Genomic DNA, 15,511 nt, shown 5'->3' on the forward strand with positions numbered 1-15,511 from the left:
CCCCAGCTTCAGTCATGTAGTTCTGGAGGAAACTGAGAATCATGTGTGCTGTCAGGTCAGGGCCAATGACCATGTAAAGCCAAACATAGGGCCCCATGCCCCTGCCAGGATGGCTGACCTAGAGCTGTAAAGGTGATCTGAGGTGGGTCATTCAGAGAACACCCCTGAACTCTGATGGCTTCGTGCTTCTTTCCTTACTAGGAGATGCCTTTGGGACATAAAACCCTAGGGCAGGAAGCTTGGACTCCCTCACTAGGTGTAGAAGCCTTAAGGAAGAAAGTTGTCAGGATAAGACCATCAAAGAAGAGGGAAAGGAAAGACTGAGGGTGAGAAAAAGAGAACTGATGACTTCTGATTCATTGGATCCAGTCACTGAGATATTTGTATTTGTTCTGATTCTTGTGTCCTGGATTCCCAGAATCATTTCAATGAGTCTCCTCTTTCCTTGAAGGCAGTTGGAGGTGGGCTCCTCTCAACTGAGATTCAGACTTTGTTCCATATCCTTCCTGATTATTGTACACCTCCCACACAAAAACAGAGGCACCCATTTATTTCAGCACCATTATGAGTGAAACCCTTTATTCTTTACTGAGAATAGAGTGTGCAGAACACCAAATAGAGTTCACCAGCAACTTGGGCAGGAGTGCTGTAAGTGTTAGTGAGTGTGTGTTAGGAGCAGCCATACTGATTCTTGATCCATTCCAAGCATTTACACTGCCTGTGCCAGGCCAATCCTGTCATTTACTCGATCATAAACCGAGAAGTACTGCCTCAGGATGACATCACCCAGGATCCAGGTCTCTGTAGATGTACTCACTGTGTTCTCTTTAAAGGTGGTACAGCAGTGGCCTCTAGAATCCTGGGTGAGTTAGAGACACACACTAGTCAGCCTGAGCCCTTATGTGTGACTCCCACAAGTAACCAGACCCAGCAAAATTCTTGGTTTTATTTCCCTCTTTTGGTAAGTATCAAGTGGTTTTATGAGCAGCCAGGGATGTGAGAGTTCATCCAAAACCAAAAAGGGCCCATACATGCGGCTGCCATGAGGAAGGGTGTGGTGAGTGGAGGACTGGTAGTTGGGGAAACAGTGGAATGATAAATAGCAAAGTCCCACTGTAGAGCATAAGGAACTCTATTCAATATCCAGTGATAAACCACATGAAAGAGAATAAGAAAAAGAATGTATGCTTTTTATGTGTATAACTGAGTCACATTGCTGGGCAGCAGAACTTAAGGCGACACTGAAGATCAGTCACACTTCAACACAATTTTTAGAAAAGAACAAGCGTGGCTCCTGGTTCTCCTCACTTTCTGTTTCTTTCCTCCTGACTTTTGCTCCTTGTTTTCTCTACAGAGAATGTGGGTTCTCCTCCAGCATCCCCACAATCCAAACTTTATTTAAAAAACTTTATTCTATATTGGAGTATAGCTGATTAACAATATTCTGAGTTTCGGATGGACAGTAAACAGACTCAATTGTATGTAGCTATGTATCCTGGTCCCAATGATACCCCTCCCATCCATGCTGTCATATAACTGAGAGGAGTTTCTTGTGCTACACAGTAACTCGTTGTTGGTTATCCATCTTAAATATAGCAGTGCCCACAACACGTTTATGGAGACTTAACTCAGGAACTCTGGAAAGCCTCCTTCAGTCCAGTCACCCTCTTGGCCACTCCAGGCTTGGTTGGGTAACATACTCTGGTTCCCCATTCCCGCCAGTCAGTCTGTAGACCTATCATCCCTAGTAAGTCCCCAGTGCCCCAATGCAGAGCACCTTTGGATGCCATTTGCATGGAATCCAGTACAGTTCTGCCTAGAACCAAGCAACCCTCCATATGGCTTCATGAGTTTGTGATTTTAGAATTCCTGAAATTCCCTCCCTTTCTCAAAGCCTTCTTTGAGCCCATCAGCCTGCTCTGAACTCCCATAGGGAGCAGACATGAAGCCTCCACCCTGTGCTGGGTCTGAGCAGTTACTGTGCACCCTTTATTCACCTTAGCATCCAACCTCCTCACAGAGGGGTCAGGTACCCCAACTCACAAAGCAGACACCTGGCCAGAGCAAGGGGAAAAAACATCCGAGAACTAGGCTGACCATGTAATTTATCATCCAAACCAGGAAAACTGCGAGAAGGGAATGGAGAGTGTTAATCCCTATGGTGGGAGAGCACATTGGGACTGTCCCCAGCCATTCTCCTTGTCACATGGCTTATTTCAGGGACTGCTAGCACTGACTTTCATGTTCATGCGTCTGAGGTTTCCTATTGAATTGAAGCTCTTTGAGGCCTGAGGACCTCAGTGTTCCCTTCTCCTTGTGACCCCGACCTTGCCAGCATGCTGTGGCATGTCCACATTTATTTCAGGATGATCAGTGTCCCAGACAGGCCTTCACTCTCAAGTGGTTGGTCTTGTGGGAGGCTCTGGCCGAGTCAGAGGGCTCAACAGCATCTGCAATAGTGAGAGATGGCCTGGAGAGGGCGCCCTCCTCACAGGAGCAGACCAAGGGTTCCTGCAAGTTCCTATTTGAGAACCACCGCTCCGGGTTCTCCCCTCACCTTGAGGATGTAGGCTCCAACTGGCCCTGGGTATTTGATGCAGTTGATGGTGAAGATAATAGAGGGCAGGTTATTGACCATAAAACATGAAATTTAGTGCTATTAGAGAGAGAAGGGGAGAGAGATTGGCCCTGGAGATCCTTGTTGTGTGTGGAGACTGGGAATGACGCTAGGGCATGACCTTTCACCTTGGAAACCTGTGGTGTGGAGCCAATGAGCTTCTGCATGTTATTGACCAGTCTTGTTGGACCAAGGATCAGCGATCTCCCAGTGTCCACAAGGGCCTCATAGCCGCCATTACAAGCAATAACCTGTCTTTTCATGGAGATGCTAAGAGAGTGTGACAAAGTGGGCATCAAGGTCACTCTGAGTCTCCCCAGAGCTACCCACTTCCCGACTGTCTCCTAAAGAGCTCTTCATCTCTTGCCCTGACACTTTTCCTTTGCTCTCGACATAGCACCTTCCTTGACATCCTTGAATGTGGTACTTGAATACACCAGGATCTTTTGTAGCTTGACACAAGCTGCTTTTCCTTCCTAGAAGAGTCCCCTCCCCTTTGACTAGCAAATTTCTTCTCATCTTCCAGATTCCAGCTTAATTGTCATGGGCTCAGGGAAGTCTTTCCCCTGGTGTTTATCAGTCTCCTGTCTTGGTCTCTTTCTGTAGACCCTTTCTCATGTCTAGCATGTACCAAAGTGACAATTCACTATGTGTGTGTGTCATTTCTGTGCATCTTCCTTCTTAGATGTGAGGATAAGTTTTACTCTCATTGCCTCCCTAAAGTGCCTGACACACAGTGGATGCACAATGCTTGTCTGTTGAATGAGTGAATGAAGATTGTGAAAATAATGAATTAGAAACATCAAGAGAGCTGTGTCTGGTGGGAAACAAATAACCAGTCAACCACAGGGTGAAGATGGAGATTCACAAGGGAAACAGATTCTCTGAGTGGTGGGAGGGAGGGGCTCCTGTGAGAGAGGGTGTTTCCCAGCACTGCTCCTACAACCAGCTCAGACCCTGAGACCCTGGCCAGAAAATGTATCATTAGCTCACAGAAACTCCAGAGGACAGGTCAGCTGTTGTCTGAGGGTATCACACAGAATCCTGTCTTATTGCCTCTTGTCCTCAGGTCACTCCTGGATCCCACCTTCATGATTTTCTGTTATAGCCCCTGCCCTACTGTATGCCCAGGAACATGGGGTGTCTTTTTTATTAGTTGCTTTCACTTCTTAAGACTGCAGCCAAGAATAAAAAACAAAAAAGAATACTGCACCCAACCTCTCTCCACTGCTGGGTAGCTTCTCCATAAGGAGAATAGTTTTCCCCATTTTATCAGGACTTTCCCTGTTTTTAAACTGACATTTATCTGTACTGATAACTTCCTTGGTCCTCAGTAGCCCTGGACAGTTGGTCATCATTTCATAACACTGTTCAGGCTGGTGAAATCCTCCCTGATCCAGTTCACCACACTGTCGAGTCCTCTGATCGTGCTCCCTGCCTCAGAGGAGAGCAGGTGCAGCACTCTCCCAGCTGCACAGACCTCTCTGGACCCTGTGAGGACCCTGGGCAGAGCCCTGGTCAGGAGGCCTGGGGATTATGAACCCATGGGCTGTTTGTGTACATATGTGCTTGTGTGTTTGTTTGTATGTGTCTCTGTGTGTGCTTCTGTGTCTCTGACTAGCTATGCATGTTTATATGTGTATCTGTGTATGTTTATATGCGTCTGCTTGTTTTTTCCATGTGTCTGTGTGTCTGTTTCTGTCATTGTGGGTGGTATATATGTCTCTGTGACTATTTGTCTGAGAATGTATTTGTGTGTGTCTGCCTGTGTCCATGTACAGTAGTGGGAGCCTCCCTTGGGCTGACCCTCAGAAGGAGAGGCTTACCGGTCCATGTGCACATGCTAGTCGTCTGTTTGGATCAGTGGTAACCAGTTGAGTGCTCCCTGGTGGTAGGATTTATCCACCCCACGGAACATCCACACTGCCCTCCGGCTTGCTTCTGTAGAGAGAAGACAGCAGGGGAATCCTGGGAGGACGGTAACAACAGCACTGTCTGAGAGCTTTGCTTCTCCACCCATCAAGGCCCTAATAAGGTCCTCGTTGACAGATGCAGAAATTGAGTCTAGGAGCGATTGAGGACCAGACTGAGGTCAGTTACTGGCTAATGAGTGGCACAGAGGAGGTTAGAAGCTGAGTCACCTGGCTGGGCTCCACGCACTATATCCTCTGAAGATGCCCTGGACCTCCTGTGACATGAGTGCTCAGACACCCTCAGAGCACTCATGAGCCGAGAGCAAATTAGCCTTCTCTTTGGCATCACATGGTACTGAAGCATTTTGTCTCTCTTCTTATCCACTTTGTCATTTTTCAGGAAAATCAAGGCCTGGGAGTGCTAAGGGTGTGGGTTCACGTCACCCAGAGTTGGCCCCACTAGCCTGTGACCTCTACTGTCTAAAGGGCCCCACACTCAGAAGGGACCCCACCTCTGTTCTCCCTGTCTTGAAATGCCTAATATTTCTTGAACAAGGCGTCCCACACTTTTGTTTTGTATCCCACACTTTCATTTTTCACTGGCTCTTGCAAATTTGGTAGCTGGTCCTGGGCTCCCAGTGAAATGCTAATGAAGAAGGAAAGATACCCACCATCCTTCTCCTTCCGTATCAAATTCATAAGCAAATCCTAATACCTTTTCCTTCAACTTGTTTCCTGTTGCCTTCCATTAGTCTTCCTCCTCACTCATCCCCCTAGATCAAGTTACTGATCTTGAGACTAGAAGCAGGGTTGTGTTCCAATAAAGCATTATTTATAAAAGCCAGTGGTGAAGCCAGGTAGGTCTCTGGGGCCATAGTTATCTTGGATTACATTATCTCTCAGGATACTTCTTTATCAAGTGTTCCATTAATTTCGTGCAACTGAAAGCAAATTACAGCTAATTTGGAGAAACGGATTGCCCACCTCAGACTTACATGTTTAGGTAGAAGGCAAAAACAGGCTCAGGAATGGATCCTTGATTCTTCAGGTTGTCAAGGATGGGGATGCCTCCATGAAAGATAGGTTGAAGTAGTTCAAGCCCAAGACTCTATCTAAATGTATTCCCTCAAATCTGGATTGCTGCACACTTAGACCGAATTGCTGGTCAGTACTTACAAGGTCCCCAATCTGTGGGAGAGAAGAGTGTTCCCACTTACAAGATACATGAAGTGGGGCTAGGACTGGGCTGGGGTGCGTTGTCATTAGATCCTCAGAGAAAAATTTAGGCTGGGCCCTGTCTTCAGTGGACCTCAGGTGATTAGACGAAGCTGGGAGGGGAATTTGGGTTCCATTTGAGAGAGGCTGTGAATTTTAAAACATCTGCCTCTCTGAAAAACACCACCTGAGTGAGTCAAACTGGCCCTGTGACTTCTGTACAGGTGGGGCAACCAACAGTCAGGCCAGGACTCATTGGTGCCCCTTGTGGACAAAATGAGCCGAGAGCAAATTAGCCTTCTCTTTGGCATCACTGTGACCTAATGACAGGGATGGACTGCATTCTCTGTAAGTTACTGTGGATTCTGCATCTGTCCAGGAAGACAGAAGCAGAAAATACAATCTTGCTTGCAGGGATCTATGAAATTACTGCCTGGGGAATTCAATTTTGGGGATATGTGTGTCTTTGTGTGAGAAAGAGAGAGAGGGGAACTACTCAAGTACTTTGGGGGAGGCAGGCCATAAATTTTATTGGACTCTCAAAGGTCCCCTTGAGTGAGAACTCACTTATCAGGCCCCTTAACATTCAGGACTCCATTTTCCCAGTCTGGATACCTGAAGCCCTTGACTGGCCCAAGGGTCTCCAGATCAGTTTTAGTTTTATCCTGTCCCCAAACACCCCACAGCAACTTCAGTCCTGAAAAGCCAGTCGAGCTCCACTGTTTACCACATGTGTGTCCTCAGCAAGGTCCTTGCTGTCTGCACCTCAGTTTCCTCATATGTCTCATGAGCTAATCAGAGTAACTGCTATGTGGGGTTGTTGAAGGACTAAACCAGTTATCACCTGAAAGTGTCTGGAACAGCGTCTCAGAATATGAAAGTTGGTGCTTTTTCCCCCTCTTCTCACTCCAAGCAAAATGAACCTTGAACTGCTCATGGGCAGAGAAGCTGCAAGTCCCCATCTCAAGCCATTTTCTGGGTTAGCTAATCTGTGTGCTCATGTGTCAGCACAGGCACTGCCTCCCCAGGGACAGGATCCTATGGGTAAGATGGCCAATATCTACAGGAGTTAGGCTAGGAAGGGTCCTGCCAGATGGTTCTGCATCTGTTTTGCAAGCAGTGGTCACTCCATAGCCAGTCCTGACTCAGCATTTGTTACACTGTTACCAGAATGATGTCACAAGCAACAACTCCCTTCATCCTCCCAGAACTGTACTCGATGCTGAAGGTCTTTTTGGTAGGCCAGAAGGTGGAAGACCCAGGATGTCTGAAAAAAAATGTGTGAAGTGCAGACAGAAGAGATGTGTCATCAGGTGCCAAGGGTGTAAAACGGTGTGGCAGGGCAAGGGAAAGATGGTCCGGGTACGGGGTGTCTGTACTCACAACAGAATTGGCTGGAGCAAATGATGGAGAGCACCCACAAGTCAGATGAGCCTGTGTCAAAGACAACCTGGAATTCCTGAGGGGGTGTTCCAATGGTGATGTTACCCACATAGAGCATCTACAGGGAAAAGGAGGGACTAGTTTAGTGCAGAACTGGCTCCCCTTTATTCCCACACTCATGCCTCCCTCTGGATGTCACATATCTCTTGAGATCACTTTCTACCCATCGTGAAGCTCACTCACTTTGGTCACAGAGGTGCCTGCATTTAATATATTTTTCCTGTGTTACATGGTATGCAAGATATTGACTCTATGACCAGGCACTGAAGTGGTACCTCCTGCATTGGAAGCACAGAGGCATAACCACTGGACTTCCAGGACCACTGGACACCCAGGGAAGTCCTGGTGCCTTCATTTGAGAAGCTCTGTAGTTTCTTCAAACCCAGCCTTAGCACCCCCTTCTCCAGGAGGTCCTTCTTGATCAACCTCAGCCACTCCCTCTAAACTCAGACCACATCCAATCAACACCACACAGGTGACCCATTCATTTGACATGTATTTACTAATATGCCTATCTCTCAGGCTGGCATGAGCATTCTAGAAGACAAAATAAGCCCTTTCTCTAATCTAAAAACAGTAACCATTGTGTTAAATACGTATGGCCTTACACGGAATACGGGTTCATTGACTTTTTATGGCTGTGGTTCTTGCTTGTGTGAAAACTGAATTCCTCTGCCTGGGGATTCAAAATTGATTTGCCATTGGTTCTACCATTTGATCAGTGACGGTTCACTCTTCATCTGTAACTGATTGACTGACTTATTTCAGAAGGAACAATCTCCCTCAAACTAATGACACATCTTTGACACAGAAATGGATATTTACCTGCCACCTAGGAATTGCCGGGCCCAGTCACAAAGACCAACAGTTGAGGATGAGAGAGTGTTCTCCTCTGGGTGGGTCCCTGTTTTCCAGTCTTTCTGCCTCCTGCAGGAAACCCAACCACAACATCACACCTGGCACCTCCAGATGAGCCCCGGTGCTAGGCTAGATCACTAGGGGACGCTGTGGAGCACCATCCTCCAAAAATCCTCACATCCTGGATGTTTCTCAGCGGGTGAGTAGCCATATTTGAGCCAGAAGAAGAAGTCAGGTACAGTCTGTAAGCATGTTCCTTCAGGAAAATGTTCAGCATGTTTTATTTTCATTGTGGGTTTTTCTCATGATCTTCACTCTCATTAGAAGTATTCTTTACTGAGTATTTGACAAAGAAAAAAAGAAGAAGCTACAATTAGCTGCCAGTGTTCAGGTAAAACTGTCGTTGTAATGGCCCTGTGTATTTTCTAATCATTATTATGAGGCACTTTATTATCAGAATTTTATGCATATACCAAGGCAAAGACATAGGTTTGATTACAGGTTCTGTTCTGCAATCTGGGAAAAGCCATAAGACCATGGGGTGTCTCAGTTTCCCCCTCAGTAACAGTGGAATGTAAAAATACAAACCCTCCAAATAGAATATCTTGGGGATAAGTGAAGTGATGGATATAAGGTACCTGATAAATAGGAAGTCTCAACAATGACAGGCATTAGCATTGCTGTTGCCATCCCACTGTATCCTTCTCATAGAACCTCAAGGAGGGAGGTAGAATGGGGATTCTTATGCTCTTTTACAAGGGAGCAATTTGAAATGCAAGAGGTTACTGAGTTGGCTGTGGTCACACTGCTTGTCAGATATAAAACTGTATATAAAACAGTGTATCTTTCTCCAAGTTGAAAGAGAAGAGGGATTTGAAAGAAGAATCCAGGAGATAGGGAACAAGTAAGGATAATTCAGAGGATCGAGAAGGAAGGATGAGTCAAATGAAAAAATAAAAGAAAATAACACAGAGAGAAATACACTCAGAGACTTCCAAAGAGAAGGAGAGGTAAATGATAGTGATACAGAGATGCAGACATAGACATATACACACTGAAGTAGACAGGGAACAAAGAGGACATGTTGAATAAAATGTAGAAAACTGCTATTCCACAGGACCACACCTACATCTGCATAGACTGTGCACTGAACAGTGGTAAGGAGTTGAATTTTCAATAGGTCATGACTGGACCCCAAGAGTTGTGCAACCATTCACATCTACACCAAGACCCTTGGGATCCACAGTTCCTAAAGCAAGGTACTTATCAATAAGTAAGGGCTGAACTTTAACACTGTCAGGGAAGTATCTCATTCCCATGTAAACCTGATGGGTGGAAGAGTAATCAGATGAAAAGAAAAATCCAAGAAAGGAAGATGATGCTGCTTACAGTCCCCATACTTACTTGACTATGCACTCTGAGAAGGCCACCAGCCCGAGGAGCACAAGCCACTTCATGCTTCTTTCCTGGCTCCAAGTACTCAGGGAAGTTCGGGTTTTTAGCATGTAGTGGTGACCAGGAACCCCTAGTTATATATGCTCTGACTTACCCTAGTTTTCCCCTTTATGCCACTAATAGATCTGATAAAAACACAATACTTTCGATAAAATCTTTACTTTCATCAGTGTCCTCAGCAAGTGGACGTTGAACCTTCTCAGAATACAGACAATTGAACTGTAATCTCTTCCTTGAAGCTTGCCTGGAAATCTAACTGATCTGCATGGACATCTAAGGAGACGGAGAACCTTGCCTACTTGTGGAAAAATCATGAAAATGGTAACTAGGGGCCACACTCGACATTCATGGTTTCATGTCATCTTCCTAAACACTTCATGAGATATGCATTGCTGTCTTCATTGGAGAGGAGATTGCTAGGAGGATAAGTTGTCAAATGGCAAAGTGAAAACTTCAGAGACAGCCCAGGGACATATAACTTGCCTTAGGTAGTGGGTCTAATGGCAGAAATCAGGGCACCTATGATGCCAGTATGCATCAAAAATTTAGGATAGAGCAGTAGTTCAATTGCATGGGTTTCATTATTGGAAAAAATGTCATATTAATCCACAAGATATTTTATATCGTCCAGCAAATATACAAGAAAGAACTGTGTGCTGTGTTCTGTGTTAAAGGCTTCAAAGTCAAAGTTGATCAAGACAAAAGTAGTCTTTATCTTAAGAGAGCCAGCAGTCTAGTTCTCACAAACTCATGGCCCCAGGAGGCAAGAGAAATGATAGTAGTACTAGGTGGCCATGCTGGATACTGATCCTTGGGAGCAGCCTTTCTTCCACTTCAACCATGCTGGAAAGCAGGCCAGGTGGCCATCTTTTCAAGAGAATCAGAAGGTTGGATATTTATGTACAATCTACTGATTTTGCTGTTAGTTAATTTTTTTTCCCAAAAAACTGTGGGAATGAAATCTCCACAATGAGGTGCTGGAATCAGCCTTGAGTCGCTGCAGGTTTTTATTTCTAGCCTAGACTTGGAAGTGCAGTGGGGACAGAGAGAAATTTAATTCAAGTTGGTTGATTTAAAAAGAGACTGAATGCATACTGAACATGTTTGTTTCCTTTCTATTTATAAATAGAAATCATTGGGGACATACAAATTGACAAATTTAACTGCTGAAGATAAATGGATATATTTCTGATATAATTTCCCCCATAGGGTCTATGCCATGAAAAATTTTGTCTGCCAAAGCAAAGATACAAAAGAATAATTTTGAAATGTCTTCCCAATCAAAGAAGAAAAAACAGCTGTGACAGCCAAAGTACAGACAATCGTGTTTGCTGACTCATCCAGGACTCCCAGGGCCTATTCTTGCATGAGATCTATCCAGATGAAAGGTTGTTGCTGAACAATAAGACGTCGGGATTCTTGGCCTCCGGAGGAGATGAATTCAATCCGGGGCCAGAGACAAGGCTGGATCGCTCAGAGCTTTTGTGTAATAAAGTTTTATTAAAGTATAAAGGAGATAGAGAAAGCTTCTGACATAGGCATCAGAAGGGGGCAAAAGAGTACCCCCCTCCTAGTCTTTAGCTGTATGTTATATAGTCACTCACAGTCTGTTAATGAAAAGAAAGGAATGTCATAAAATTTAGAATGGCACCAGATAATTCATCCCTGGTCATAAAACGATTGACTTGAATCTTGTAGAAGGGCCAATTACCAACAAATAGCTTCCTTTACATATATTAGGGAACAATATCTGAGTAAGTAAGTTAGGCCATTTGGTGGAACCAACTTGAAGATAGAGTCTGGAATACATTAACATAGCTTAAGACAACATTTCCATAAGAAAAAGAAATGTATTGGTTAACTCAAGGTTTGAGAGTAGTTAGCTTCAGGTGAGACCAGGTGTCATGGCAACACAGCATTTTAAGAGAAACCTCCTTTTAAATTTGTATAGAGAAGGAAAAGCATATCTCAGGTTTGTTTCCTCCTGCCACTTAAGAGAGATAAAAATTTCTGGCACTTGCAGTCTATTTCCTCCGTTTGGAGACCTCTGGCCTTCCTGCCTGTTACCCTCTCACAGGCCTGTCCCTTGAATACAACAGGTGCCTCTACTGTTGCCAGGTGTATGTAGGTGGGACAATGTGTCTTAATTCTCATTGTTGCATATAGTTTAAATTCCGTTTTGATGGTTAAATCCCAACAAGGGGAGTATGACATCACTGACAAATGACACACATATATGCCCTTTGAACTATGGCGTTGGAGAAGATTTTTGTTTTTCTTTTTTTCATTTATTTTTATTAGTTGCAGGCTAATTACTTTACACTATTGTAGTGGTTTTTGACATATATTGACATGAATCAGCCATGGATTTACATGTGTTCCCCATACCGATCCCCCCTCCCGCCTCCCTCTCCATCCCATCCCTCTGGGTCTTCCCAGTGCACCAGTCCTGAGCACTTGTCTCATGCATCCAACTTGGGCTGGTGATCTGTTTCACCCTTGATAGTATACTTGTTTCAATGCTATTCTCTCAGAACATCCCACCCTCGACTTCTCCCTTAGAGTCCAAAAGTCTGTTCTATATATCTGTGTCTCTTTTTCTGTTTTGCATGTATGGTTATCATTACCATCTTTTTAAATTCCATATATATGCATTAGTACACTGTATTGGTGTTTATCTTTCTGGCTTACTTCACTCTGTATAATGGGCTCCAGTTGCATCCATCTCATTAGAACTGATTCAAATGAATTCCTTTTAATGGCTGAGTAATATTCCATAGTGTATGTGTACCATAGCTTCCCTGTCCATTTGTCTGCTGATGGGCATCTAGGTTGCTTCCATGTCCTGGCAATTATCAACAGTGTTGCAATGAACATTGGGGTGCACGTGTCTCTTTCAGATCTGGTTTCCTCAGTGTGTATGCCCAGAAGTGGGATTGCTGGGTCATATGGCAGTTCTAGTTCCAGTTTTTTAAGGAATCTCCACACTGTTCTCCATAGTGGCTGTACTAGTTTGCATTCCCAACCAACAGTGTAAGAGTGTTCCCTTTTGTCCACACCCTCTCCAGCATTTATTGCTTGTAGACTTTTGGATAGGAGCCATCCTGATTGGCATGTAATGATACCTCATTGTGGTTTTGATTTGCATTTCTCTGATAATGAGTGATAATGAGCATCTTTTCATGTGTTTGTTAGCCATCTGTATGTCTTCTTTGGAGAAATGTCTGTTTAGTTCTTTGGCCCATTTTTTGATTGGGTCATTTATTTTTCTGGAATTGAGCTACAGGAGTTGCTTGTATATTTTTGATATTAATCCTTTGTCTGTTGCTTCATTTGCTATTATTTTCTCCCATTCTGAAGGCTGTCTTTGCACCTTGCGTACAGTTTCCTTTGTTGTGCAAAAGCTTTTACATTTCATTAGGTCTCACTTGTTTATTTTTGCTGTTATTTCCAATATTCTGGGAGGTGGGTCATAGAGGATCCTGCTGTGATTTTTTTCCCCAATGTTTTCTTCTAGTTTATTTTATTTTATTTTGGATAGTGTTTTTCCTATGTTCTCATTGTGGAGTTTTATAGTTTCTGGTCTTATATTTAATCTTTAATCCATTTTGAGTTTATTTTTGTGTATGGTGTTAGAAACTGTTCTAGTTTCATTCTTTTACAAGTGGTTTACCAGTTTTCCCAGCACCACTTGTTAAAGAGGTTGTCTTTTTCCCATTGTATATCCTTGCCTCCTTGGTCAAAGACAAGGTTTCCATAGGTACATGAATTTATCTCTGGGCTTTAACTTCTGTTCCATTGATCTGTATTTCTGTCTTTGTACCAGTACCATACTGTCTTGATGACTGTGGCTTTGTAGTAGAGCCTGAATTCAGGCAGGTTGGTTCCTCCAGTTCCATTCTTCTTTCTCAAGATTGCTTTGGCTATTCAGGTTTTTTTGTGTTTCCATACAAATTGCAAAATTATTTCTTCTAGTTCTGTGAAAAATACCCTTGGTAGCTTGCTAGGGATTGCATTGAATCTATTGATTACTTTAAGTAGGATAATCACTTTCACAATATTGATTCTTCCAATCCATGAACACGGTACATTTCTCCATCTATTTGTGTCCTCTTTGATTTCTTTCATCAGTGTTTTATAGTTTTCTATATATAGGCCTTTCACTTCTTTGTGTAGATATACTCCTAAGTATATTATTCTTTTTTTTTTTTTTTTTTTTTTTTTTGCATTGGTGAATGGTATTGTTTCCTTCATATCTCTTTGTGTTTTCTCATTGTTAGTGTATAGGAATGCAAGGGATTTCTGTGCATTGATTTTATATCCTGCAACATTACTGTATTCACTGATTAGCTCTACTAATTTTCTGGTAGAGTCTTAATGGTTTTCTATGTAGAGGATCTTATCGTCTGCAAACAGTGAGAGTTTTACTTCTTCTTTTCCTATCTAGATTCTTTTCATTTCTTTTCCTCTCTGATTGCTGTGGCCAATCCTTCCAAAACTATGTTGAATAGTAGTGGTGAGAGTGGGCACGCTTGTCTTGGTCATGACTTTAAGGGAAACACTTTCAATGTTTTCCATTGAGGATAATGTTTGCTGTGGGTTTGGCATATATAGCTCTTATTATATTGAGGTATGTTCTTTCTATTCCTGCTTTCTGGAGAATTTTATCATAAATGGATGTTGAATTTTGTCAAAGGCTTTTTCTGCATCTATTCAGGTAATCACATGGTTTTTATCTTTCAATTTGTTAATGTGGTGTATTACATTGTTTGATTTGCAAATATTAAAGAATCCTTGCATTCCTGGGATAAAGCCCACTTGGTCATGAGGTATGATCTTTTTAATATATTGTTGTATTCTGTTTGCTAGAATTTTGTTAAGGATTTTTGCATCTGTGATCACTAGTGATACTGGCCTGTAGTTTTCTTTTCTTGTGGCATCTTTGTCTGGTTTTGATATTAGGGTGATGGTGACCTCATAGAATAGGTTTGGAAGATTGCTTTCTTCTGCAATTTTCTGGAAGAGTTTGATTAAGATAGGTATTAGCTCTTCTCTAAATTTTTGGTAGAATTAAGCTGTGAAGCTATCTGGTTCTGAGCTTTTGTTTGCTGGAAGATTTCTGATTAAAGTTTTGATTTCTGTGCTTGTGAAGGGTCTGTTAAGATCTTCTATTTCTTCCTGGTTCCGTTTTGGAAAGTTATACTTTTCTAAGAATTTGTCCATTTCTTCCAAGTTGTTCATTTTATTGGCATAGAGCTGCTGGTAGTAATCTTTTATAATCCTTTGTATTACAGTGTTGTCTGTTGTGATCTCCATATTTTCATTTCTAATTTTCTTGATTTGGTTCTTCTCCCTTTGTTTCTTGATGATTCTGGCTAACAGTTTGTCAATTTTATTTACCTTTTCAAAAAACTAGCTTTTAGCTTTGTTGTTTTTTGCCATGGTCTCTTTTGTTTCTTTTGCATTTATTTCTGCCCTAATTTTTAAGGTTTCATTCCTGCTACTAAATCTGGGATTCTTCATTTTTCACTTCTCTAGTTTCTTCATGTGTAGAGTTAGGATATTTATTTGACTTTTTCCTTGTTTCTTGAGGTAAGACTGTATTGCTGTGAACCTTCCCATTAGCACTGTTTTACAGTGTCCCATAGGTTTTGGGTTGTTGTGTTTTCATTTTCATTTGTTTCTATGCATATTTTGATTTCTTTTTTTGATTTCTTCTATGATTTGTTGGTTATCAGAAGCATGTTATTTAGCCTCCATATGATGGAATTTTTAATATCTATTTTTTCCTATAATTGAGATCTAAACTTACTGCATTGTGGTCAGAAAAGATGACTGGAATGATTTCAATTATTTTTTGAGTTTACCAAGGCTAGATATATGGCTCAGGATGTGATCTATTCTGGAGAAGTTTCCGTGTGCACTTGAGAAAAAGGTGAAATTGATTGTTTTGGAGTGAAATATCCTATAGATATCAATTAGGTCTAGCTGGACCATTGTGTCGTTTAAG

General features: G+C 42.6%; 1 pseudogene; it reads right to left on the reverse strand.

Annotated features, from left to right (window-relative positions):
- Positions 1 to 709: 709 nt before the first annotated feature.
- On the reverse strand, positions 710 to 9,503 carry LOC122430694 (annotated as a pseudogene).
- Positions 9,504 to 15,511: the final 6,008 nt, after the last annotated feature.

The sequence above is a fragment of the Cervus canadensis genome, chromosome 29, assembly GCF_019320065.1.
Source record: "Cervus canadensis isolate Bull #8, Minnesota chromosome 29, ASM1932006v1, whole genome shotgun sequence".
Lineage (NCBI taxonomy): Eukaryota > Metazoa > Chordata > Mammalia > Artiodactyla > Cervidae > Cervus > Cervus canadensis.